General features: G+C 38.4%; 1 protein-coding gene across 6 annotated transcripts in view; it reads right to left on the bottom strand.

Annotated features, from left to right (window-relative positions):
• Window positions 1-26,538, bottom strand: part of MCTP2 (multiple C2 and transmembrane domain containing 2) — a 251,996-nt gene that overhangs the window by 194,084 nt on the left and 31,374 nt on the right. For 2 of the 6 annotated variants that reach the window (XM_079914836.1, XM_079914837.1), the window contains exons 2-3: window positions 20,868-20,961; window positions 14,707-14,801 (exon numbers count right to left, since the gene is read on the bottom strand). The exons of the other annotated variants lie outside the window; for them this stretch is intronic. The gene's annotated coding sequence lies outside the window, so the exon portion shown is untranslated. The remainder of the gene's footprint in view (window positions 1-14,706; window positions 14,802-20,867; window positions 20,962-26,538) is intronic. 6 annotated transcript variants of the gene reach the window in all.

Raw genomic sequence — 26,538 nt, 5'->3', positions numbered from 1 at the left:
ATTTTATTTTAAATATGGCAGTGTGTACATGTTAATCCCAAACTCCCAATCTATCCTTCTCCACAACCCTTCCCCCCACCCCCCCACTCCGGTAACCGTAAGTTCATAAGTTCATGTCTCTAAGTCTGTGAGTCTGTTTCTGTTTTGTAAATAAGTTCATTTGTATCATATTTTTTAGATTCTGCATATAAGCAATATCGTATGCTATTTGTCTTTCTCTGTCTGACCTGCTTCACTTAGTATGATAATCTCCAGGTCCATCCATGTTGCTGCAAATGGCATTATTTCATTCTTTTTAATGGCTGAGTAATATTCCATTGTATATATGTATCACATCTTCTTTATCCAGCCATCTGTCGATGGATATTTAGGTTGCTTCCACGTCTTGGCTATTGTAAACAGTGCTGCACTGAACACTGCGGTGCATGTCTCCTTTCAAACCATGTTTTTCTCCAGATATATATGCAAAAGTGGGATTGCTGAATCATATGGTAGCTCTATTTTTAGTTTTTTAAGGAACCTCCATACTGTTCTCCATAGTGGCTGTACCAATTTACATTGCCACCAACAGTGTAAGAGGGTTCCCTTTCCTCCACACCCTCTCCAGCATTTATTGTTTGCAGATTTTTTGATGATGGCCATTCTGACTGGTGTGAGGTGATACCTCACTGTAGTTTTGATTTGCATTTCTCTAATAATTAGTGATGTTGAGCATCTTTTCATGTGCCTCTTGGCCATCTGTATGTCTTATTTGGAGAAATGTCTCTTTAGGTTTTCTGCCCATTTTTTGATTGGGTTGTTTGTTGTTTTGATATTGAGCTGCATGAGCTGTTTGTAAATTTTGGAGACTAATTCCTTGTCAGTTGCATTGTTTGCAAATATTTTCTCCCATTCTGTGGATTGTCTTTTTGTTTTCTTTATGATTTCCTTTGCTGTGCAAAAGCTTTTGAGTTTAATTAGGTCTCATTTCTTTTTTGTTTTTTTCCATTACTCTGGGAGACAGAAAAAGACATTGCTGCGATTTATGTCAAAGAGTGTTCTACCTATGTTTTCCTCTTAGAATTTTATAGTATCTGGTCTTACATCTAGGTCTTTAGTCCATTTTGAGTGTATTTTTCTGTATGGTGTTAAAGAATGTTCTAGTTTCATTTTTTTACGTGTAGTTGTCCCTTTTACCCAGCAACATTTATTGAAAGACTGTCTTTCCTCCATTTTACAGTCTTCCCATCTTTGTCATAAATTAATTGCCCATAGGTGCATGGGTTTATTTCTGGGCTTTCTATCCTGTTCCATTGATATTTATTTCTGTTTTTGTGCCAGTACTGAACTATTGTTTTTTGTATACATGTCACAGTTAAAACAGTTCTCTTCTTGCTGTTTAAATCCATTCTGACAATCTCTACTTTGTAGTTGGTTTGTTTAGACCATTTACATTTAATGTAATAATTGATATGTTTGTACTTAGGTCTAGGATTTTATTGTTTCCTGTTTGTTTCCTCTGCTACTTGTTCTGTTTCCTCTTTCCCACACTGTTTAGATTTAAACATTTTCTTAGTGTGACATTTTAATTTATCAATTGTGATTTTTGACTATATCTCCTCATGTAAACTTTTGGTGGTTGATCTAGGGGTTACAACATGCAGAGTTAACCTTTTATCCTTTACTTGGAATCAATAATTCAGCACTCCAATTGGATTAGAAAAACCAAACCACAAGCATTTGTTTGCTATTGCTGCTATAATTTTTTTAAAAACCCACAAACTTAGTGGTTTATTGACATAAATTTATTACTTTTCAATTCTGGATGTCAGAAGTCCAATACACATTTCATCAAGCTAAAATCAAGGTGTTGACAAAGCTGCATAATTTCCTGGAAGCTCTGGAGAAAAATCCGTGTCTTGGTCATTCCACACAAAAAAGTCCTCACTTTCTTGCTGGCTATCAGCTGAAGGCCTATTGCAACTTCTAAAGGCTGCCTAAGTGCCTTGGCTCTCTTCTTCACCTTTAAAGACAGAAACTGCCATGAAAGTCCTTCTTAACACTGCAGCTCTCTGATGCAGTCTTCTGCCTTCCTCTTCCATTTTTAAGGACTCATGTGACATGATTGGGTGAACCAGGATAGTATATTCTTCCCATCACAAGATTTGCAGCCATAAAAAGAAAAAAAAAGAACTTTGTAGAGTCGTTTAACATCTTTATTGGAGTATAATTGCTTTACAATGGTGTGTTAGTTTCTGCTTTATAACAAAGTGAATCAGGTGTACATATACATATACCCCCATATCTCCTACCTCTTTCGTCTCCCTCCCACCCTCCGTATCCCACCCCTCTACGTGGACACAAAGCACCGAGCTGATCTCCCTGTGCTATGCGGCTGCTTCCCACTAGCTATCTGTTTTACATTTGGTAGTGTATATATGTCCCTGCAACTCTCTAACTTCATCCCAGCTTATCCTTCCCCCTTCCCGTGTTCCAAGTCCATACTCTATGTCTGCGACTTTATTCCTGTCCTGCCCCTACGTTCTTCATAACAATTGTTTTTTTTTTAGATTCCATATATATGTGTTAGCATACAATATTTGTTTTTCTCTTTCTGACTTACATCACTCTGTATGACAGTCTCTAGGTCCATCCACCTCACTGCAAATCACCCAATTTAGTTTCTTTTTATGCTGAGTAATATTCTATTGTATATATGTGCCACATCTTCTTTATCCATTCATCTGTCAATGGACACTTAGGTTGCTTCCATGTCCTGGCTATAGTAAATAGAGCTGCAATCAACATTGTGGTACATGACCCTTTATAAATTATGGTTTTCTCAGGGTATATGTTGAGTAGTGGGATTGCTGGGTCATATGGTAGTTCTATTTTTATTTTAAGGAACCTCCATAGTATTCTCCATAGTGGCTTTTTCAATTTACATTCCCACCAACAGTGCAAGAAAGTTCCCTTTCCTATACACCCTCTCCAGCATTTACTGTTTGTAGATTTTTTGATGATCACAATTCTGACAGGTGTGAGGTGATACCTCATTGTACTTCTGATTTGCATTTCTCTAACGATTAGAGATGTTGAGCATCCTTTCATGTGTTTGTTGTCAATCTGTATATCTTCTATGGAGAAATGTCTATTTAGGTCTTCTGCCCATTTTTGGATTGGGTTGTTTGTTTTTCTGATATTGAGCTGCTTGTAAATTTTTGGAATTGATCCTTTGTCAGTTGCTTCATTTGCAAATATCTTCTCCCATTCTGAAGGTTGTCTTTTCATCTTATTTAAACTTTCCTTTGCTTTGCAAAAACTTTTAAGTTTCATTAGGTCCCATTTATTTTTGTTTTTATTTCCATTTCTCTAGGAGGTGGGTCAAAAAGGATCTTGCTGTGATTTATGTCATAGAGTGTTCTGCCTATCTTTTCCTCTAAGAGTTTTATAGTATATGGCCTTACATTTAAGTCTTTAATCCATTTTAAGTTTATTTTTGTGTATGGCATTAGGAAACGTTCTAATTTCATTCTTTTACATGTAGCTGTCCAGTTTTCCCAGCACCACTTACTGAAGTGGCTGTCCTTTCTCCATTGTATGTTCTTGTCTCCTTTATCAAAGATAAGGTGACCATATGTGCGAGGGTTTATCTCTGGGCTTTCTATCCTGTTCCATTGACCTATATTTCTGTTTTTGTGCCAGCACCAAACTGTATTGATTACAGTAGCTTTGTAGTATAGTCTGAAGTCTGGGAGCCTGATTCCTCCAACTCCATTTTCCTTTCTCAAGATTATTTTGGCTATTCGGGGTCTTTTGTGTTTCCATACAAATTGTGAAATTTTTTGTTCTAGTTCTGTAAAAAATGCCATTGGTAGTTTGATAGGGATTGCACTGAATCTGTAGATTGCTTTGGGTAGTATAGTCATTTTCACAATGTTTATTCTTCCACTCCAAGAGCAGAGTATATCTCCCCATCTGCTTGTATCATTTTTAATTTCTTTCATGAGTTTCTTATAGTTTTCTGCATACAGGTCTTTTGTCTCCTTAGGTAGGTTTATTCCTATGTATTTTATTATTTTTCTTGCAACTGTAAATGGGACTGTTTCCTTAATATCTTTTTCAGATTTTTCATCACTAGTGTATAGGAATGCAAGAGACTTCTGTGCATTAATTTTTTATCCTGCTACTTTACCAAATTCATTGATTAGCTCTAGTAGTTGTCTGGTAGCATCTTTAGCATTCCCTGTGTAGAGTAGCATGTCATCTGCAAACATTGACAGCTTTACTTCTTCTTTTCTGATTTGGACTCCTTTTAATTCTATTTCCTCTCTGATTGCTGTGGCTAAAACTTCCAAAACTATATTGAATAATAGTGGTGAGAGTGGACAACCTTGTCTTCTTCCTGATCGTAGAGGAAATGGTTTCAGTTTTTCACCGTTGAGAATGATGCTGGCTGTGGGTTTGTCATATATGGCCTTCATTAAGTTGAGGTAAGTTGCCTCTATGCCTACTTTCTGGAGGGTTTTTTTTTTTTTTCATAAGTGGATATTGAATTTTGTCAAACACTTTTCTGCATCTATTGAGATGATCATATGGTTTTTCTTCAATTTGTTAATATAGTGTATCACATTGATTGATTTGTGTATATTGAAGAATCCTTGCATTCTTGGGATAAACCTCACTTGATCATGGTGTATGATCCTTTTAATGTCCAGTTGGATTCTGTTTGCTAGTATTTTGTTAAGGATTTTTGCATCTATGTTCATCAGTGATATTGGCCTGTAGTTTTCTTTTTTTGTGACATCTTTGTCTGGTTTTGGTATCAGGGTGATGGTGGCCTCATAGAATGAGTTTGGATGTTTTCCTCCCTCTGCTATATTTTGTAAGAGTTTAAAAAGGATAGATGTTAGCTCTTTTATAAATGTTTGACAGAATTCACCTGTGAAGCCATCTGGTCCTGGGCTTTTGTTTGTTGGAAGATTTTTAATCACAGTTTCAATTTCAGTTATTGTGATTGGTCTGTTTATATTTTCTATTTCTTCCTAGTTCAGTCTTGGAAGGTTGTGGTTTTCTAAGAATTTGTGCATTTCTTCCAGTTTGTGCATTTTATTGGCATATAGTTGCTTGTATTAATCTCTCATAATCTTTTGTATTTCTACAGTGTCAGTTGTTACTTCTCCTTTTTCTTTTCTAATTCTATTGATTTGAGTATTTTCCTTTTTTTTCTTGATAGGTCTGGCTAATGCATTATCAGTTTTGTTTATCTTCTCAAAGAACCAGCTTTTAGTTTTATTGATCTTTGCTATCGTTTCCTTCATTTCTTTTTCATTTATTAACTGATCTGACCTTTTCTTTCATTCTACAAACTTTGGGTTTTTTTTAATCTTCTTTTTCTAATTGTTTTAGGTGTAAGGTTAGGTTGTTTATTTGAGATGGTTCTTTTTATCTTTTTTTTTTTTTTTTTTTTGCGGTATGCGGGCATCTCACTGTTGTGGCCTCTCCTGTTGCAGAGCACAGGCTCTGGAAGCGCAGGCTCAGCAGCCATGGCTCACGGGCCTAGTGGCTCCGTGGCATGTGGGATCTTCCCGGACCAGGGCAGGAACCCGTGTCCCCTGCATTGGTAGGTGGACTCTTGATCACTGTGCCACCAGGGAAGCCCAGTTCTTGTTTCTTGAGGTAGGACTGTATTGCTATAAAATTCCCTCTTAGAAGTGCTTTTGCTGCATCCCATAGGATTTGGGTCATCGTGTTTTCACTGTCATTTGTTTCTAGGTATTTTCTGATTTCCTCCTTGATTTCTTCAGTGATCTCTTGGTTATTTAGTAGTGTATTGTTTAGCTTCCATGTGTTTCTATTTTTTACAGATTATTTCCTGTGACTGATACCTAGTCTTATAGTGCTGGGGTTAGAAAAGATACTTGATACAATTTCAATTTTCTTAAATTTACCAAGGTTTGATTTGTGACCCAAGATATGATCTATCCTGCAGAATGTTCCATGAGCATTTGAGAAGGGAGTATATTCTGTTGTTTTGGGATGGAATGTCCTATAAATATCAATTAAGTCCATCTTGTTTAATGTATCATTTAAAGCTTGTGTTTCCTTATTTATTTTCATTTTGGATGATCTGCTCCTTGGTGAAAGTGGGGTGTTAAAGTCCCCTACTATGATTGTGTTACTCTCGATTTCCCCTTTTATGGCTGCTAGCATTTGCCTTATGTATTGAGGAGCTCCTATGTTGGGTGCATACATATTTACAGTTGTTATATCGTCTTCTTTGATTGATCCCGTGATCATTATGTAGTGTCCTCCTTTGTCTGTTGTAATCGTCTTTATTTTAAAGTCTATTTTGTCTGATATAAGAATTGCTACTCCAGCTTTCTTTTGATTTCTATGTGTATAGAATATCTTTTTCAATCCCCTCACTTTCAGTCTGTATGTGTCCCTAGGTCTGAAGTGGGTCTCTTGTAGAGAGTATATATATAGGTCTAGTTTTTGTATCCATTCAGCCAGTCTATGTCTTTTGGTTGGAGCATTTAATCCATTTACATTTAAGGTAATTATTGATATTTATTTCCCTATTACCATTTTCTTACTTGATTTTGGTTTGTTACTGTAGGCCTTTTCCTTCTCTTGTGTTTGCTGCCTACAGAAGTTCCTTTAGCATTTTTTGTAAAGCTGGTTTGGTGGTGCTGAATTTTCTTAGCTTTTGGTTGTCTGTAAAGGTTTTAATTTCTCCGTTGAATATGAATGAGATATGTGCTGGGTAGAGTAATCTTGGATGTAGGTTTTTCCCTTTCATCACTTTAAATATGTCCTACCACTCTGTTCTGGCTTGCAGAGTTTCTGCTGAAAGATCAGCTGTTAACCTTATGGGGAATCCCTTGTATGTTATTTGTTGCTTTTCCCTTCTGCTTTTAATATTATTTCTTTGTATTTTATTTTTGATTGTTTGATTAATATGTGTCTTGGCATGTTTCTCCTTGGATTTATCCTGTATGGGACTCTCTGTGCTTCCTAGACTTGATTAACTATTTCCTTTCCCATATTAGGGATGTTTTCCACTATAATCTCTTCAAATATTTTCTCAGTCCCTTTCTTTTTCTCTTCTTCTTCTGGGACCCCTAAAATTCGAATTATGGCACATTTAATGTTGTCCCAGAGGTCTCTGAGACTGTCTTCAATTCTTATCATTGTTTTTTCTTTATTCTGCTCTGTGGTAGTTATTTCCACTGTTTTATCCTCCAGGTCACTTATCCATTCCTCTGCCTCAGTTATTCTGCCACTGATTCTTTCTAGAGAATTTTTACTTTCATTTATTATGTTGTTCATTATTCTTTGTTTGCTCTTTAGTTCTTCTAGGTCCTTGTTAAATATTTCTTGTATTTTCTCCATTCTATTTCCAAGATTTTGGATCATCTTTACTATCATTACTCTGAATTCTTTTTCAGGTAGATTGCCTATTTCCTCTTCAGTTGTTTGGTCTGGTGGGTTTTTACTTTGCTCCTTCATCTGCTGTGTGTTTCTCTGTCTTCTCATTTTGCTTATCTTACTGTGTTTGGGGTCTCCTATTTGCAGCCTGCAGGTTCATAGTTCACACTGTTTTGGGTGTCTGCCCCCAGTGGCTAAGGTTGGTTCAGTGGATTGTGTGTGCTTCCTGTTGGAAGGCACTAGTGCCTGCGTCCTGGGGGATGAGACTGGATCTTGTCTTTCTGGTGGGCAGGACCACGTCCGGTGGTGTGTTTTGGGGTGTCTGTGACCTTATTATGATTTTAGGCAGCCTCTCTGCTAATGGGTGGGGTTGTGTTCCTGTTTTGCTCGTTGTTTGGCATAGGGTGTCCAGCACTGTAGCTTCCTGGTCTTTGAATGGAGCTGGGTCTTAGCTTTGAGATGGAGATCTCTGGGAGAGCATTTGCTGTTTGGTATTACGTGAGGCCGGGAGGTCTCTGGTGGACCAATGACCTGAACTCAGCTCTCTCACCTAAGAGGCTTAGGCCTGACACTTGGCCGGAGCACCAAGACCCTGTCAGCCACACGGCTCAGAAGATAAGGGAGAAGAAACAGAGAAAGAAAGAAAGAAAATAAATAAAGTTATTAAAATAAAAAATTAAAAAACACATTATTAAAAATTTTAAAAAAGAAGGAACGAAGAGAGCAACCAAACCAATAAACAAATCCACCAATGATAACAAGTGCTAAAAACTATACAAAAAAAAAACAAAAACAAAAAACAGACAGACAGAACCCTAGGACAAATGGTAAAAGCAAAGTTATACAGACAAAATCACACAAAGAAGCATACGCATACATATACACACTCACAAAAAGAAAAAAAGGAAAAAATATACTTATCTATATATATAAAAAAAAGGAAGCGAGCAACCAAATCTACCAATGATGATAAGCTCTATATACTAAACTAAGATAAACAAAAACCAGAAACAACAAATTAGATGCAGAAAGCAAACCCCAAGCCTACAGGTGCTCCCAAAGTCCACCTCCTCAATTTTGGGATGATTCGTTGTCTATTCAGGTATTCCACAGATGCAGCGTACATCAAGTTGATTGTGAAGATTTAATCTACTGCTCGTGAGGCTGCTGGGAGAGATTTCCCTTTCTCTTATTTGTTCGCACAGCTCCTGGGGTTTAACTTTGGATTTGGCCCTGCCTCTGCGTGCAGGTCGCCTGAGGGCGTCTGTTCCAGCCCAGACAGGATGGGGTTAAAGGAGAAGCTGATTCGGGGGCTCTGGCTCACTCAGGCCGGGCGGAGGGAGGGGTACAGAATGCAGGGCGAGCCTGTGGCAGCAGAGGCCAGCATGACATTGCACCAGCCTGAGGCACACTGTGTGTTCTCCTGGGGAAGTTGTCGCTGCATCATGAGACTGTGGCAGTAGCGGGCTGCACAGGTTCCCAGTAGCGGAAGTGTGGATAGTGACCTGTGCTTGCACAGAGGATTCTTGGTGGCTGCAGTAGCAGCCTTAGTGTTTCATGCCCGACTCTGGTGTCAGCGCTGATAGCCTCGGCTCGTGCCTGTCTCTAGCGCTCATTTAGGCGGTGCTCTGAATTCCCTCTCCTCGCGCACCCCAAAACAATGGTCTCTTGCCTCTTAGGCAGGTGCAGACTTTCTCCCGGACTCCCTCCGGGCTAGCTGTGGCGCACTAGCTCTGTTCAGGCTGTGTTCACCCAGCCAACCCCAGTCCTCTCCCTGGGGTCTGACCTCTGAAGCCCGAACCTCAGCTTCCAGCCCCCACCCACCCCAGCGGTTGAGCAGACAAGCCTCTCAGGCTGGTGAGTGCTGGTCGGCACCGATCCTCTGTGCGGGAATCTCTCCACTTTGCCCTCTGTACCCGTTGCTTGCGCTTTCCTCCGTGGCTCCGATGCGTCTTCCCTGTCCACCCCGTCTCCGCCAGTGAAGGGGCTTCCTAGCATGTGGAAACTTTTCCTCCTTCACAGCTCCCACCTAGAGGTGCAGGTCCCATCCCTATTCTTTTGTCTCTGTTTTTTCTTTTTCTTTTGCCCTACCCAGGTATGTGGGGAGTTTCTTGTCTTTTGGGAGCTCTGCGGTCTTCTGCCAGCGTTCAGTAGGTGTTCTGTAGGAGTTGTCCCACATGCAGATGTATTTCTGGTGTATTTGTAGGGAGGAAGGTGATCTCCACGTCTTACTCCTCCGCCATCTTGAAGGTCTCCCCCCACACCGTTCTTTTTGCCATTTATTGTAACATATTCATTCACAGGACTTGGGGATTAGAATGTAGATACTGGACGTGGGGCGGGGACAGGGGGAGATTATTCTGCCTTCCATACCACCATATAGGTTTCCTCGTCATCTCCCTTTTATAAAGTTCTTACATATTACATCTAAATACATTGAAAATTCCCATCAGACAATGTTTTACTTTGATTAAAATGATGAACCACTTTTTTAATAATTCAAGAAGAGAAGATTTTGTTATATTTACCATTTCCTGAGTGTATGTTTCTTTGGATTTATCTTGTCTGGGATTAGCTTAGCTTCTGGAATTTATAGGTTCATCTCTTTTGCCAACCTTGGAAAGTTTTCAGCTATTATTATTTCTTGGAATGTTTTTTAGCAACACACTCTTCTTTCCTTCTGAGCCTCTAATCATACAAACATTATGCCTTTTTGTTATTCTCCAACAGTTCAAGGGTCTCTTCAATATTTTTCCTCTCCTTTATTAACAACGGATAATTTCTACTGACTTATTTTCAAGTTTGCTGATTCTTTCCTCTGTCACCTCCATTCTGTTACTGAATCCATACAGCGAGGGTTTTTTCATTTTTGGTGTGGGGGGTGCAGGGTAGAGAGGCTACTGTATTTTTTAATTCTAAAATTTCCATTTGGTTTACTTCATATTTCCTATTTCTTTACTGATTACTTCCTATTTTAACTTTTATTTCAGGATTTAAGATTATTCATTTGAGCACTTTTACAATAGTTGCTTTAAAGTTATCTTTTCTTTGTCATCTGTTGTCTTTTCCCACGTGATCTGAGATTTTTGTAGTACTTCATACGCCCATATGGAACATGCCTTGTTTAAATCTATGGTGAATGTTGATATTTTTTTATCAGGCACTTGATTTGGTTAGCTTCTGGCCACTAATTCCAACTCACCTCTATGGGCTGTAGTCGCAATATCAGTTCCATTTTCAAAAGCTATGTAGGGCCATTCAGATTTACACTGGGTGTGTACCATGTAGAGATCAGTCTGGGACTCGGGTGACATTCTATTCATTAATTCCATCCTCAAAGCCCTTGGTATGCTAATAAGGATGAGATCCAAGCATGTGCAGATTATAGTGAGTCTAGGAGTTCACAGGTTCATGGGTTTATTTCCAAAGCCCCTCCTTCTCACCTGTCTCCGCTGATACTTTCTGGTACCCTGGAACATCCCTTGTCACTCCTCCAATCAGCAACAACCCACTTCTATGACTGCACCAGAGTAGCAGGAGGATCGAGAGGGGGTGGGGGGAAACAAGCAATGGTTTAGCCCTGCCTTTCATAACGATAGCTTTACCAGATAGACAGGATGTTCCCTTAACTCACTGGCTCCTGCAGTTTCCCACTGCCAGCTGTTTCTGCTGCTACTGCCTCTTGCCACAAGATTGCCAGGGAGCTGGGGCATGACAAAACCAAGAAACAGGAGACAAAAAGGATGGAAGTATTCTCCCTTCTCTCAGAGCTTTAGGGCTTCCCTTTTCTACTCCTTGAGCCAGAACTAGAAGTGTCTCCTGGATTTCCATCTGTGTTCCAATACTGATTCAGGATTTTGGACTGCACTGAATTCAAGCTGTGGAATTAGCAGAGAAAAATACTGTAAGCCCATCTCTAGTTCAGTGGTATTTCATTCTAGTATTCTTCCTTATTGCTGATATTTACTTTTCAAAGAACTCAACTAGCTTCAACTGGCATTTTATCCAGTTTCATGTTTGTATTCATTGGGGAAAAAAGGTTGGAGTGGTTTTATTCAATTTTACCTGGAACCAGAATTCTTTTAGTAAGTTTTGCAAAAGCATTTTAACCAATTTCCCCAAGTGTGCAATGCCAAGTGTACTGAACTACAAACATATAAACACAAAAGACATGTGCCCAGGAAAAAAAACGTAATCTTAAGGGTGTACATAAAGCTAATACACTGTTAGATTGTGGTCCCTTTGATGCTTGAAAACGTCATCCCTCCAATTCACAATGCATTCTTCAGAATAAAGGAAACTTACAAATCTAAGGTTTGAAGAAAATGACAGTGAGGTAAATCCAACTAAGTATTAAAATATACTGAGTTTTCTTCATCTCAAAGGATACTTAAAAACAAACAAACATATCTGTTCCATTTTCTACAATGACAAAAGTTCATAGGTTATTGTCATAAACACCCAAAGGGCCACAAGTTAAAATATAACCCACGCTCTGCAAACCATCAGCACTAGAAGCAGAATCTCTTCGTAAAACAACATACCTATGCTACCCTACCGGTTAAATTTCAGCTTTCATTTATTGAACAAAAATAAGTATTTGGTTTCTTCAAACTACTAAAGGCAAGACAAGGTCTTTACAGGAAACAGCCCCAAGCCAAGGAGACTAATGGAAGCTTCATTTATTATGGTTTTAACCCAGACATCCTCCCCAGCTGGCTGGTAGCAACTGGCCAAATGGAAAAAGAACAAACCTTTTAAATTCCAGCTCAGAAGTTTCTGATTGAACCTGGACCACAACCCCTATCTGAATGAGAAACTCAAGAAAGGAAAGAGGTTCTGAGAATGACAACAGCATAAGTTATCATTACGTGTATCAGAGCTATTCAGTAACATTAACTCAAATTGTGCTTCTCAAAGCTCTCCTTTAGTGTAAATGTGATGAAAAGGGTTTGTTTTCACAATCTAAATATCAATTCCAATGACAAAGCAGCAGGTAGTTATTATGAGTCAGAATGTGTCATTACTGAGACATCTTTTTAGTTAACCACAATATCTTTTTTCTTACCAGTAGAAAGAAAATTTCCTACCACATTCTCTTAAAATAGGGGGGGAAATATCTAAACTAAATTCAATGAAAGTGAAAATCTGATGGTGTAAGCTTATCTTATGGGAAAAGGCAAATAAAATTCTAAAGAAGGATTATTCAGTATTCTGATAGAACAGAGTAAGAGTCTGTACACCTGGGTATATTTAATTGTGCTTGTAGCAGAAATAATCCCCCCCACCCTTATCTAAAGGAGACTATCATTAGGGAAAGGTCTCTCGAGATCAGTTCCATATAAAGGACAGATGATTCTCTGCTTTTATAGTCAATTTGGTTTTTTTCGTCTAAAATACAGCCTCCCAATCTATCATCCAACTTCTTACTAAATTTGTGAGCCAACTGAGAGAAGGGAGATCATTCCATATACCAGACATCTATTAAAAAAATATATCATGGAGACAGAAATCCCTCCAAAATTAGGATCAACAAAAAGGACTAGATGCATTCTTCAGTCCCACTACATATGTTCTTGGAAAGAAACAAAATGTATTAACAGAGAAATAGGTTCTCTCTCCTCTGGTTAATGCCATACCTGGCCACACTACTGGTCTCTTAAAAAATCTCATCTACAGAAAAAAAGAAACCTCAGAATTTCTTACGTCTTTATCAATCACTCCTAATTCATAGGCTGTGCTTGGAGAGGATTAGAGGAAAGGAGAGGAAGGGGCTAGGGTTTCTGAAGCATCAAATACATGTACTTTCACTTTAATTCCATCTCTGACAGCATATCCACAGTTACCATCTTGCCCTGAAATGACCAGAATGAGTTTAATAAAAGGTATACATGATTCTTAAATGAGCCCTGAGTTAACATTCCATTCCAAAAGAATAAAGAAATTGCACAGAAAAGCATAAGTAGCTAGCTTTTAAAAGGCCTGTGTGCAAGCTTATTCCTTGGTTGGCATCTGGAAGGAACTTGGAGTTGGAAGGTTTCCCCCACCAAACTAAGTGACAAGAGCAGCTCACTGTTCCTAAGCCATGTATGCAAACAATTTGCCTTATGCTAAACACCCACTTCCTTTCTAAGAGTCTGGAAATGAAATACACACTAGGCAGAGGGGGCCTATATGACCAGTTCCCAGCACAGATCTACTTCAAAAATCTAATGAGCTTCCCTGGTAGACAACATTTCACAGGTGCTGTCACACCTTCCCACTAGAGGAATCAAGCCTGTCCTAAGTGACTCCACTGGGAGAGGACTCTTGGAAGCTTACATGTGGTTTCCTCCAGACCCTCCTATGCACTTTTCTCTTCATTGATTTTGCTGTGTATCTTTCCTACAGGAAATCATAGCTAAGAGTATGACAAAATGCTGAGTCCTTCTAGAGAACCACCTGAACTGAGGGCAGTCTTAGGAACCCTTGACACAGAAATATTAATAAAGAACTCAATGCTTTAACATAAGTTGCCAAAATGGACAGATTTGGAAGAAACAAAATATTCTAAATGATTCTGATTCATTCCTTAGTAAGAGTAACTGAAAGAAAACAAACCAGATCTTTAAAAAAAAAAAAAAAAAGACTAAGAAGAAAGAATAAGTGAAATCTCATTATAGCATTAAAATTTTTTTAATGTAAGCAGGAAAAGACAGGGAGCTCAACTTAACAATAAACAGATGGGTCTGCAAGGAGGGTAGGAAGGACATGAGATGAGAAATGGTCAATTAAATCAGTGGTATTCTATGGGCCAGGCTTAACTCTGAGTGGTGTCTGCCCATCCAGAAACATTCAAGTGGAACCAGAAACACCACAGCTAAGAAGGAATAACTCAACTTCAGGGGGCAGGTGGTGCTCTGGCAGAAAAAGCTGGGCCAGTTTGGTGTTGAACATCCTGAAGGACAACTCAGTGTTAACAGGGAACACAGAGACCATGCAGGCCTTGGTCCTTCCAAGGGTTTCTACCATCTGTCTTTAATCAAAGTATCTCTGTCTAGAGTTCTGGCAGGGATGGATGGCCTAAGTAATATTCTGTAATTTGGGGATTTACCTTTATCCTATGAGAAGTGGGAGAGAGAAGGATACAATGATTACTAGGTACTCATCATTTCTGGAAGCTACAGAATTCTCTATAGTCAGTGTGAACACTGACTCTCAGACTTCATAAATGTAAATTTCTTCAGCACTCTTTTTCACTTTAATTGCACTTAGAGAAGTTAAGTCAATTTAATAAGCTAAGAAGTAGCTCACCACCATGTCAAGTACCAGTCCCTCCTCATTTGATGTCTCTTGTTTTACTGTCATATTCTTTGTTAGGATCCAGTGAGATCATATCCATCAAACTGCTCTGCAAATGTTAAATAAACACTAAATAAGTGGGTTTTAACATTATAACTCCTACACTGAGGTCTTCTCTAATCTTTCCTGACTTTTCTTGATCTAAAGAGTTTATTTCATTGATTGGTCTGTTTATTTACTGTTTTATTGATTTCACCCTGACATTGCTTATATACCTTAGTTCATAGTCATTTTTAGATCTCTGGACCTAGTAACTCCACTCAAACTTTCTCAGCCTTGGTTATGTATTCCTACTTCTACTCTTGTTATTTTATTACACTTAGTTTTCTTTGGTTACTTTCTTAAAAAAATTAGCCCTATGAATATATATAGAAAATTTTATAACACGCAGGTACTGGTATAATAAAAACTTAACGGCAATTACATTTCCTGTGTGCTTCTTTCTGACTTTCCCATCATGCCCTGACAGAAGTAACCACTATTCTAAAATTATATTTATCACATGCAGTTATTTTGTAAGATGTCACTCAGGGATATATAATACTGTACTATTTTTCATAATTATAAACTTTATTTATTGTGAGATGTATATAAGTGATATATTACCCCATACTCTTATTTTTTTTTTACAGTAATGCATAATTATTTTATCATGTCAACTCAGAGGTACCTGAGGGAAACAATAATCTTCCTCTATCCTTTTTTTAAATTTTTAAAATATTTCATACAATTTTTTTTTTAATTTATTTATTTATTTGTTTTTGGCTGTGTTGGGTCTTCGTGTCTGTGCAAGGGCTCTCTCTAGTTGTGGCAAGTGGGGGCCACTCTTCATCACGGTGCGCGGGCGTCTCACTATCGCAGCCTCTCTCGCTGCGGAGCACAGGCTCCAGACGCGCCGGCTCAGTAGTTGTGGCTCATGGGCCCAGGCGCTCCGCGGCATGCGGGATCCTCCCAGACCAGGGCTCGAACCCGTGTCCCCTGCATCGGCAGGCAGACTCTCAACCACTGCGCCACCAGGGAAGCCCTTTCATACAATTTTTGAAGGTTACTTTCCATTTACAGTTATTACAAAATATTGGCTATATTCTCCATGTTGTATAATACATCCTTGAGCTATGCTTTTATTACTTTTTTATAAATTTATTTATTTATTTATTGGCTGCATTGGGCCTTCACCGCTGCAAGTGGGCTTTCTCCAGTTGTGGTGAGCAGGGGCTACTCTTCATTGCAGCGCGCAGGCTTCTCATTGTGGTGGCTTCTCTTTGTTGCAGAGCACAGGCTCTAGGTGCGCGGGCTTCAGTAGCTGCAGCACACGGGCTCAGCAGTCGTGGCTCACGGGCTCTAGAGTGCAGGCTCGGTAGTTGTGCCGCACGGGCTTAGTTGCTCTGCGGCATGTGGGATTTTCCTGGACCAGGGCTCGAACCTGTGTCCCCTACATTGGTAGGCAGATTCTTAACCACTGTGCCACCAGGGAAGTCCAAGCTTTTAAATCAACATCTCCTTCAAGAATTTTATCCACAATGATAAATGTAGCTTTATTAACCTCATTTTAACAGTCATATCCTATTTCCATTGTCAGAAGATGCTACATTGTACTTAATTTCCCTGAAGATGGATACTTAAGATGCTTACTATATTTTACAACTACAGAGTTACACAAAGCTCTAAAGAAGATTCTCAGATGTGTCTTCTGATGCATAAGTCAATTTCTCCCAGAGTTTTCAATCAGCCATGGACTGCCCCACTAGAAGTGATTAGAAATGTTTGAAGAATGTTTGGATGTTTGAATGACCGTGATATAGGGGGCATGACTCACACACAGTGGGATATGAATGATACCCCAGAAGAGAGGCTTACTCTGCCCAAATTACCAGTAAGGTCCCAATAAGAAACACCGTATCTCAGAGTTGAATTGTTGGTTTGCAGGTTGTATGGATCCTAAAGTTGACTCATGAGGTATTGCCAAATTGCTCTTCAAAGTAGGTATATTAATTAATACACCCAACGTCAGCCAGTAATTTCCTACTGTGCAACATCTTCGCCTGCACCTAGTATTGCAAGATTTTTTACCATTTGCCAATCTGAAATTGTGAAAGGGGATCCATTATTCCCTTAGGATGATAGCTTTGGAGTTTTTCTTATTTATTTGAAATGGTACTTTAAACATTCTAATAATAATGCTTTCTTAGTATCTTTTGTTACAAAACTTTTCACCCAATATCTAGCCTTTTTAAAAGAAAAAAAAAACTTTATTATTACAGTACCAAGATTCACATGTATAAAAAAACTTGGTGAGCTGAATTTATAAATACTTTTCTTTGCAGGTTGTGTTTTTGTGTGGGGCATATATCTACAGGGTATGGTTTTAAAACCCTCAAGGTCACACATACATTCTCATATAACTTCTTGGAAAAGCTCTAAAGTTTTGCTTTTCACAATCTTTATCCTGAATTGTTTGCTTATGGTTTAAGGTGGGGATGATATTTTATTTTTTATCCATAGGATAATCAAACTTCAAAGCATCTTTTATTGAAAAGACCTATCCTAACTCCCAGTGACCTACAAGTCCATCTCTATCAGGTATATAATTTCCATAAATAAGGTCTCTACCTGTTTATCTATATCTGTGCCAATATCTCATAATAATTAATTCCTATAGGTTTGTAGTAAGTCTTGATATCTATTTGGGTAAGCCCCCCACCTTGTTGTAGTCCTTCAGATCAATTTCTTTTCTTCTTTGTTCTTCCATGTAAATTTTAGAATCCATTTGTCTAATATCCCCACCCCCAAATAAAAGCAGTGGAGATTTTGATTGGCAATTTTTTTTTACAAATTAATCTAAGAACAGCTTCATGATATCATTCTCTTCCTAGCCATGAATATGGTTACTTTCTATATATCTTTTTTTTTGTAATAGACTTTAATCTTTAGAGCAATTTTAGTATACAGAGTAACTGCAAAAGTACAGAGTTCCCTCCTATCTCCTCTTCCTCCCTATACACAGTATCCCCAATTGTTAAGATCTACCATTAATGTGGTTACAATGGACAAACCATTATTGACACATTATTATTAACTGAAGTCCATAATTTACCTTAGCATTCACTTTTGTGTTGTACAGTTCTATGAGCTTGGACAAATGTATAATGTCATGTGCCTGCCATCACACTATCATACAGAATTGTCTCAACTGTTCTAAAAATCCCCTGTGTTCTACCTACCCATTCTTCCCTCCCCTCTCCTCCCCAACCCTGGCAATCATTGATCTTTTCATTATCCCTAGCTCTGTCTTTTCCAGAATGTCATATAGTTGGAAATACACTTTACATAGCCTTCTCAGACTGGCTTCCTTTTTTTTTTTCAGTGTGATTTGTTTTTTTTATTTTTATTTATTTTTTTAACATCTTTATTGGAGTATAATTACTTTACAATGGTGTGTTAGTTTCTGCTTTATAAAAAAAGTGAATCAGTTACACATATACATGTATCCCCATGTCTCTTCCCTCTTGCGTCTCCCTCCCGCCCACCCTCCCTATCCCACCCCTCTAGGTGGTCACAAAGCACCGAGCTAGCTCTCTGTGCTATGCGGCTGCTTCCCACTAGCTATCTATTTTACATTTGGTAGTGTATATATGTCCATGCCACTCTCTCACTTTGTCCCAGCTTACCCTTCCCCTTCCCAATAGCCTCAAGTCCATTCTCTAGTAGGTCTGTGTCTTTATTCCCATCTTGCCCCTAGGTTCTTCATGACCATTTCCTTTTCCTTAGATTCCATATATATGTGTTAGCATATGATATTTGTTTTTCTCTTTCTGAATTCCTTCACTCTGTATGACAGATGCAAGGTCCATCCACCTCACTACAAATAACTAAATTTCGTTTCTTTTTATGGCTGAGTAAATACTCCATTGTATATATGTGCCACATCTTCTTTATCCATTCATCTGTTGGTAGACACTTAGGTTGCTTCCATGTCCTGGCTATTGTAAACAGAGCTGCAATGAACATTGTGGTACATGACTCTTTTTGAATTATGGTTTTCTCAGGGTATATGTCCAGTAGTGGGATTGCTGGGTCGTATGGTAGTTCTATTTTTAATTTTTTAAGGAACCTCCATACTATTCTCCATAGTGGCTATATCAATTTACATTCCCACCAACAGTGCAAGAGGGTTCCCTTTTCTCCACACCCTCTCCTGCATTTATCGTTTGTAGATTTTTTGATGATGGCCATTCTAACTGGTGTGAGATGATATCTCATTGTAGTTTTGATTTGCATTTCTCTAATGATTAATGATGTTGAGCATTCTTTCATGTGTCGGTTGGCAATCTGTATATCTTCTTTGGAGAAATGTCTATTTAGGTCTTCTGACCATTTTTGGACTGGGTTGTTTGTTTTTTTGATATTGAGCTGCATGAGCTGCTTATATATTTTGGAGATTAATCCTTTGTCCGTTGCTTCATTTGCAATGATTTTCTCCCATTCGGAGGGTTGTCTTTTCGCCTTGTTTATGGTTTCCTTTGCTGTGCAAAAGATTTTAAGTTTCATTAGGTCCCATTTGTTTATTTTTGGTTTTATTTCCATTTCTCCAGGAGGTGGGTCAAAAAGGATCTTGCTGTGGTTTATTTCAAAGAGTGTTCTTCTTATGTTTTCCTCTAAGAGTTTTATAATGGCTGGCCTTACATGTAGGTCTTTAATGCATTTTGAGTTTATTTTTGTGTATGGTGTTAGGGAGTGTTCTAATTTCATTCTTTTACATGTAGCTGTACAGTTTTCCCAACACCACTATTGAAGAGGCTGTTTTTTCTCCACTGTATATTCTTGCCTCCTTTATCAAAGATAAGGTGACCATATGTGTGTGGGTTTATCTCTGGGCTTTCTATCCTGTTCCATTGATCTATATTTCTGTTTCTGTGCCAGTACCATACTGTCAGACTGGCTTCTTGCACTTCTGCATTTAATTTTCCTCCATGCCTTTTGTGGCTTGATAGACAGCTCATTTATTTTTATTGCTGAATAATATTCCATTGTGTGGATATACCACAGTTTGTTTATCCACTCAACTACTGAAGAACATCTTGGTTGCTTCCAATTTTTGGCAATTATGGCTATAAACATCTCTGTGAGGTTTTTGCACAGGCATAAGTATTCAACTCATTTAGGTAAATACTAAGATCACTGAATCATGTGGTATCTATACAACTTTAAACAGTCTTTAGTAATCATCAGTTACATTGTTTAAACTTTCTCAATAAGCATCTTGCCCATATTTTGCTAAATCAATTGCTAGGTAACTCGTAGTTTTGAAGTTATTGACATTTTTATTATATTTTCATTATGAGCTGCTGTATATAGAAAATTAAGTCAATTGTTTTTATATTGTTTTATATTGTTATAAATGTATTCTAATTCCAACCACCTTGTTGAGGTCATTTATTAACTCTAATAATGTGTTTGTAAATTATAATTAATTCTGGTTTTCAGTTTAAGCCACTAAATTAGTTTCAAATGATGAAAATTTTGACTCATCTTTTCTAAAATAACTATTTTTCCTTCCTGCACTGACCAGGGTTTCCAATTCAATATGTAATAGTCTACTGGCAATATGCTTTATCTCTTATTTTCTTGATCAGTCTTACAAGGGGGCTTATTAGTTTTTTAATCTTTCTAAAACTAACTTTTCCTTTATTGATTTATTGATTTCTGTTCTTAATTTTACTCTTTCCTTCTTCCTATACCCTCTGAGTTTAAGTTTCTTTTCTTCATTTAAATTCTTGGTATGGAAAATTAGATACTGATTTTCAGACTGTACTCTTATTTAAGCATTTGTTATAAAGTTACCTTTAAGCACTGAGTTAGCTGCATCCCATGAGTATTATGTCAAATTACCATTACCATTTAATGCAAAATACTTCCTAATTTCTATATTAAGTTCTTCTATGATACATAGGTTTTTCTAGAGGTACAGTGCTTAATTTCTTTAAAAAATGAGATTGTCTAGTTATCTTTATGTTATTGATTTCTAAGCTTAATTCCTAATGATTAAATCAGAAAGAAAATCCTGATGTTTTCATTCCTCTACAATTGCAGGCTTTCTTTATGGCCCAGCTTACAGTCAGTTCTGCAGTTCCGGGTTCTATATATGTCAGTCAGTTGAAGCTGTTTGTGTTGTTTAGAGCTGTCTTCTCACTTTTTTGTCTTCTTGTTCTATTAATAGAGAAAAGCGGGCAGGTATTGAGAAACCGTAATGATGTCGAGTTGACAGGACTCAATAAAGGGGATAAGAAAGAGGAGATGTCGGGATTGAGTCCAGCCCAATTAAAGTGTACTAGAGCCATTCACTCAAAAGTCCAGATTTTGAAGGGAAATCCGGAGCTCAGTCTTGGCTTCTTTGTGTTTGAGAAGTTCAGCCGGAGAAGCCAAGTTGTCATCTGGTCACAGGATTGTGGAGCTAAGAGAGAGGTCAGGTCTAGAGACAGACTTTGCAGATTGACATTCTGATGACAATTGGGAGCGTAGCAGTGGATAAGATTGACAAGAAGAGTACAAAATGGAAAAATGGGATGAGCCTTAAGCAACTCCAGCACTTAATCTGTTAGAGCAGGATAAGCTTGCAAAGGAGACTAAAATTACATAGCCAGAGAGGAAACAAATAGTGTGGCGTTACCTTATGACAAATAGAACCCGCAACAGAGAAGACAAAGGAAGAATGTGTTATAGAGGAAGTGGTTAAGAGCATCAAGTGCTGCTTGCAGGCAAGTTAACATCAGTCCTAAAAGCATCCATGTGGTGCAAGAGAGATTACTGGTAATCTTCGAATGACATGTGTTGGTGGCAGGAGGGGGAAGGTTCAGAAGGAAGTGGGAAAGGAAGAAAAGGAGGCAACAGATTAACTGATTTTCAAAAAATTGGGCTGAAGGAGAAGAGGGGTATAGGTCAAGTTGTGAGACTTGATCATACCTAGAGGTATATCAATGTAACACTCATGCTAAAGGTACATGTTTCTCTGGCTACGGCACTCAATGAATATTTACTTGCTGACTGAATTGCTCCCCACCACTTGCCAACACACACACACACACACACACACACACACACACACACACACTCACTCACTCTTCCTTGATTCCCTTATCAGAATATTTATTATCTGTCATGCAGCTATAGACCCCAGTTTTGAAAATCAAGCACTATCCAACAAATAATCTCATGAGTTTTAACAATACACACTGGGTATAGGAGAAGGTAATTCATATTTTCACAAAACCTATCAGAGAAATATTTGGACCTATCAATGGCAAGAAGGAAATTTTACATGCAAATACCTATCTTTTAAATAAGCATCCTGCACAGTTTATCATTCCCCTAATCCCAAAACATAAAGCCAGTGCTTTTTTTTTAATAACGTAACCCTTAAAAGCATTTCCCAAGTCCATGTCTATATCAACAGAAGCAGCAAATATCTATCATCTAGCCAGAGAACAATTATAACTCCTCCAAGCAGATAAGAAAACTCAATCATTCTAATATGCTATGGATAACATTATTGATGACCTCTAGAAATTTTGCAACCAATTTCAAAACACGTACTCCAAGATAATCACATCATTATTCCCTTAAAGCAGTCTCTTATAAAAATAAAAGGATCATGCTTTCCTCAGTTAAAAGTGAAGGAAGAATCACAGAGTTGAATGAGTAGAGAGTAGAGAAATTCGATTCTTAGACAACCTGGTGTCTGTTATCTTTTTCAATGTTTCTCAAAATTGTTTAGATGGAGAGATTCCCATAAATGATTAATTCCATCATCTGGATTAGAAACTATTTACTAGAAAGTATAACTTTATTACACACACACACACATACACACACAGTCACTCTCTCACACACACAGCATATGTACACAAGCCAATCATAACTTCTTCTCTTTTGTTATTTTTAATAAGTCATTCATTCAATAATCATTTATTGGCATCTATGTACTAGGGGATATTAAATTGGGGATTCATCAGTGAACAAAACAAGAGTCCTTGCTTTCATGAAATGTATGCCCTAGGGACTTCCCTGGTGGTCCAGTGGTTAAGACTTCACCTTCCAATGCAGGAGGTGCGGGTTCGATCCCTGGTCAGGGAGCTAAGATCCCACATGCCTCGCAGCCAAAAAAACAAAACATAAAACAGAAGCAATACTGTAACAAATTCAGTAAAGACTTTATAAAAAATGGTCCACATCAAGAAAATCTTGAAAAAAAAATGTTCTACTTGAAAGAGATAGACAATGAGCAAAAAAATATTTGGTATGTTGGGCGATGGTAAGGGAAAGAACAAGAGCTGAAGGGAAGGGGTGGCTGCTGAGAGCCAGGCTGCCATTTTTCATATCTTATATCAGGAAAGCCTCCTTCAGATAAAGTGAGCAGAGAACAAAAGGAAGGAAGTGAGGGAGGCGTGCCAAGTGGATGCACGTAGAGGAAGAGCCTTCCACACAGAAGAAAGAACAAGTGCAGAAGGTCCAGAGACAGGCTGATCTCTCGGGGAGATGGAGAAACAGACAGAAGGCCAGAGTGCGACTGGAGCAGAGGCAGGAAGGAGAACTGCAGGAGATGAGTTCAGAGGGGAGTAGGTCAGATCAGGCCAAGTCCTTGTAGGTCACTGCCAGGATCCTGGGTTTTACACTGAGTAGGCTGGAAAGCCACTCGTGCTAATGATGCCTTGCTACTTCCTACTATGTATCTGGTCCCGTGTTCACTGCTTTACTTCCACCATCAGCGATGTTCACCATGATCTTATACAATATGCACTTTTACTCCAATTTTACAGGTGAGGAAAATGCAACTTGTTCAGGTCCACAGTGCTGGGAACTGAAACACAGGCTCATCTAGGTCAGCACTGCTCAGTGGCAGGGGGGATATTACTAGCATTTGGAGCAGGACAATTCTTCATTGTATGGGACTGTTCTACACATTGTAGGATAGCAGTTATCAATGCCATACCTCACCTTCAAATGCCAGCAATGTCCCCTCATCCTCTGACAATCAGAAACATCATACATATTTTCAGAAGCCCTCAACAGGCACACTACCCCCACTAGCTGGAACCACTAGTACAGTCCCTGCCCACCCTCCCTTGTTCTACCCTGCTAGCAGAAAGCTGGTGATTGGAACAAAATTTGTAAGAAAAAGGGATGCATGAGTAAAACACTTTAAAGTTGAACCATCTTCTCTGTTGAAACCATTTATTTTGGGCATTCCCCCCCTCTTGTTTAAAACTCTGAAACAGCACTGTTAAATATCAGAGCTGGAATACAAATGTCTGGGACAGAGAATAACATAATATTCTTCAGAATATTGAGAGCTGAGCCTTCAAGTCCTTGGAATAATAAAAATGTGCCTGTGTGCTTGGGAGTAAAATGGGCTCTTTGGAAAACACTCAGGTGAGATTTTCTTTGGAACTATATATATGAAAATGTGCTTAGAGAAATAACTAACACGAAATACTAGGAAACTGTCCGCAGCAATGCATGGTCATACACATGTGAGCCTGATAAATTCAATCCTTATCAAAGTTGCTATATCCACTTGAGAGTACTTATATAAGAAACACCAAAAATTAATACTGAGACATCAGTTTTCAATAACTCTTTATAAAGCAGTCACTGAAAAGATTTGACCCAAGACACTCAAAGTTATAGGGATAAATCTGTATTATTATCTGTCTGAGATATTAATTATGCTTCCATTGGAATTTGATGAGAGCTTGAAAATTGGCAGAACTTGAAACCAAGCCCAAATCTTTATAATGCGATCACTGAAGTGATATGACCCAAGATAACCAAAGTTGTAGGGATAAGTCTATACTATTATCTGTCTAAAACATTAATTATGCTTACAACTGAATTTGAAGAGAGTTTGAAAATTGGCAGAATTTGAAACCAAGCCCAACCAAGCCTAACTGCTTCGACAGGAGGCATTTCAGTGGGCACTTCAGAAGTGACGAACTAAAAGAAGGCGGCATAGTGATGTAACTAATTTAATAAGCAATTAAAAAGTCCTTATACTAATAGCTTAAACAATAATATCAATAACAGGGTTCTGCCAATTGATCCCCAATTCAGAACTGAAAAGTTGGCAAATATGCTCTTCTTAAGTCCTAAAAAAACTACCCAGAACACCTTACATACCAAAAGATTATAAATTAGAGTCTTTTTAAAATAATAATTTTTTCAAGACTGACTCTACTCTTTCTTATCCCCTACAACTCAATCAACATAGAATGTTACCTGAGTGCCTGCTGGTTCTTATCCGAGTGGCAAGAAACCTGCCCACAAGAAGTTCATGATCTAACAGTAAGAGTTCAGCAGGGAGCAAAGTAGTGTGTAATGCATACTACGAATATGCAGAAATAGAACTGGGACAGTATTTAATGAGGTGTTAATCCTACAGTCTACACAAACGAAGGCAGTGAAGGGGAAAAGCAAGGTGGAAGACTTCCTCAAGAAAAAGAGAAGTGATAACAACAAATTAAAGAATTAAAAAGAGAAAAATGAACGTAAGACCATGCCCATACCATCACACTCAAAACTAAACCAACTAGCTTCTAGAACAACCCAAAACAAACAAACAAGCAAATGCAAAAAATGGACAACACAAAGTGCTGGCGAGAATGCTGAGCAACTGGAGCTTTCCTGTGTTGCTGATAGGAATGCAAACTGGTACAAACACTTAGGAACACAGTTTGATAGTTTCCTATACAATTAAACATACACTTACCACATGGCCCAACAATCCCACTTATAGGTATTCACTCAACAGAAATTGAAACAGATGTCCATACAATGACCTGTACATGAGTTTATGGAAATTGTTTTCAGAATTACCAAAAACTTAACACAACCCAACTCTCCATAAACTAGTGAATGGATTTTAAAGATATGGTACATCCATACAATGGAACACTACTCAGCAATAAAAAGGAAGGAACTTTTTTTTTGCGGTACGTGGGCCTCTAACTGTTGTGGCCTCTCCCGTTGCGGAGCACAGGCTCCGGACGCGCAGGCCCAGTGGCCATGGCTCACAGGCCCAGCCACTCCGCGGCATGTGGGGTCTTCCCGGACCGGGGCACGAACCCGTGTCCCCTGCATCGGCAGGCGGACTCTCAACCACTGCGTCACTAGGGAAGCCCAGGAAGGAACTTTTAATATACAAAACAACACAGATATCAACATAAAAGCATTATGTTAAGTGAAAGAAGCCAAACACAAAAGGCTATATACTGTATGATACCATCTTTTATGACCTTCTGGAAAAGGGAAACCTATGTGGACAGAAACAAGATCAGTGGTGGCTGGGGAAAAGGCGGGGATTAACTACAAGAGGACAAGGGAACTTTAGGGGTGATAAGAAACAGTCTATACCATGTTTGTGGTGGTGGTTGCACAACTGTTTCTCTCAAACTCAGAAAACTATTTACCTCCAAAGGGCAAATTTTAGTCTATGTATATTACACCTCAATAAAACTAATCATTAAAAAAAAAAAAAAAAAACTGAACTAACTGGATTTTAACCACACTACAAGGCAGTTCTTTAAAACAAACCGAAATGATGTAATTCACCCGAGTACTTTCTGGTCCTTGCCAGTCCCGCCACTGTGGAGAGTCGTATGTCACAATGTCACTCTTCCAATCTTACAAATCCCTCAAACACCACCAGCAGCCCCTTTTGCACTGTACTTCAAGAATGCCTTACATTGTTCTAAATGAGGAATTGCATTTACCTATTTCATTTTCTGATTT

The sequence above is a fragment of the Stenella coeruleoalba genome (genome assembly GCF_951394435.1).
Source record: "Stenella coeruleoalba genome assembly, chromosome: 2".
Taxonomy (NCBI): Eukaryota; Metazoa; Chordata; class Mammalia; order Artiodactyla; family Delphinidae; genus Stenella; species Stenella coeruleoalba.
Note: the sequence above shows the minus strand (reverse complement) of the source record. Positions and strands in the feature narration are given on the sequence as shown.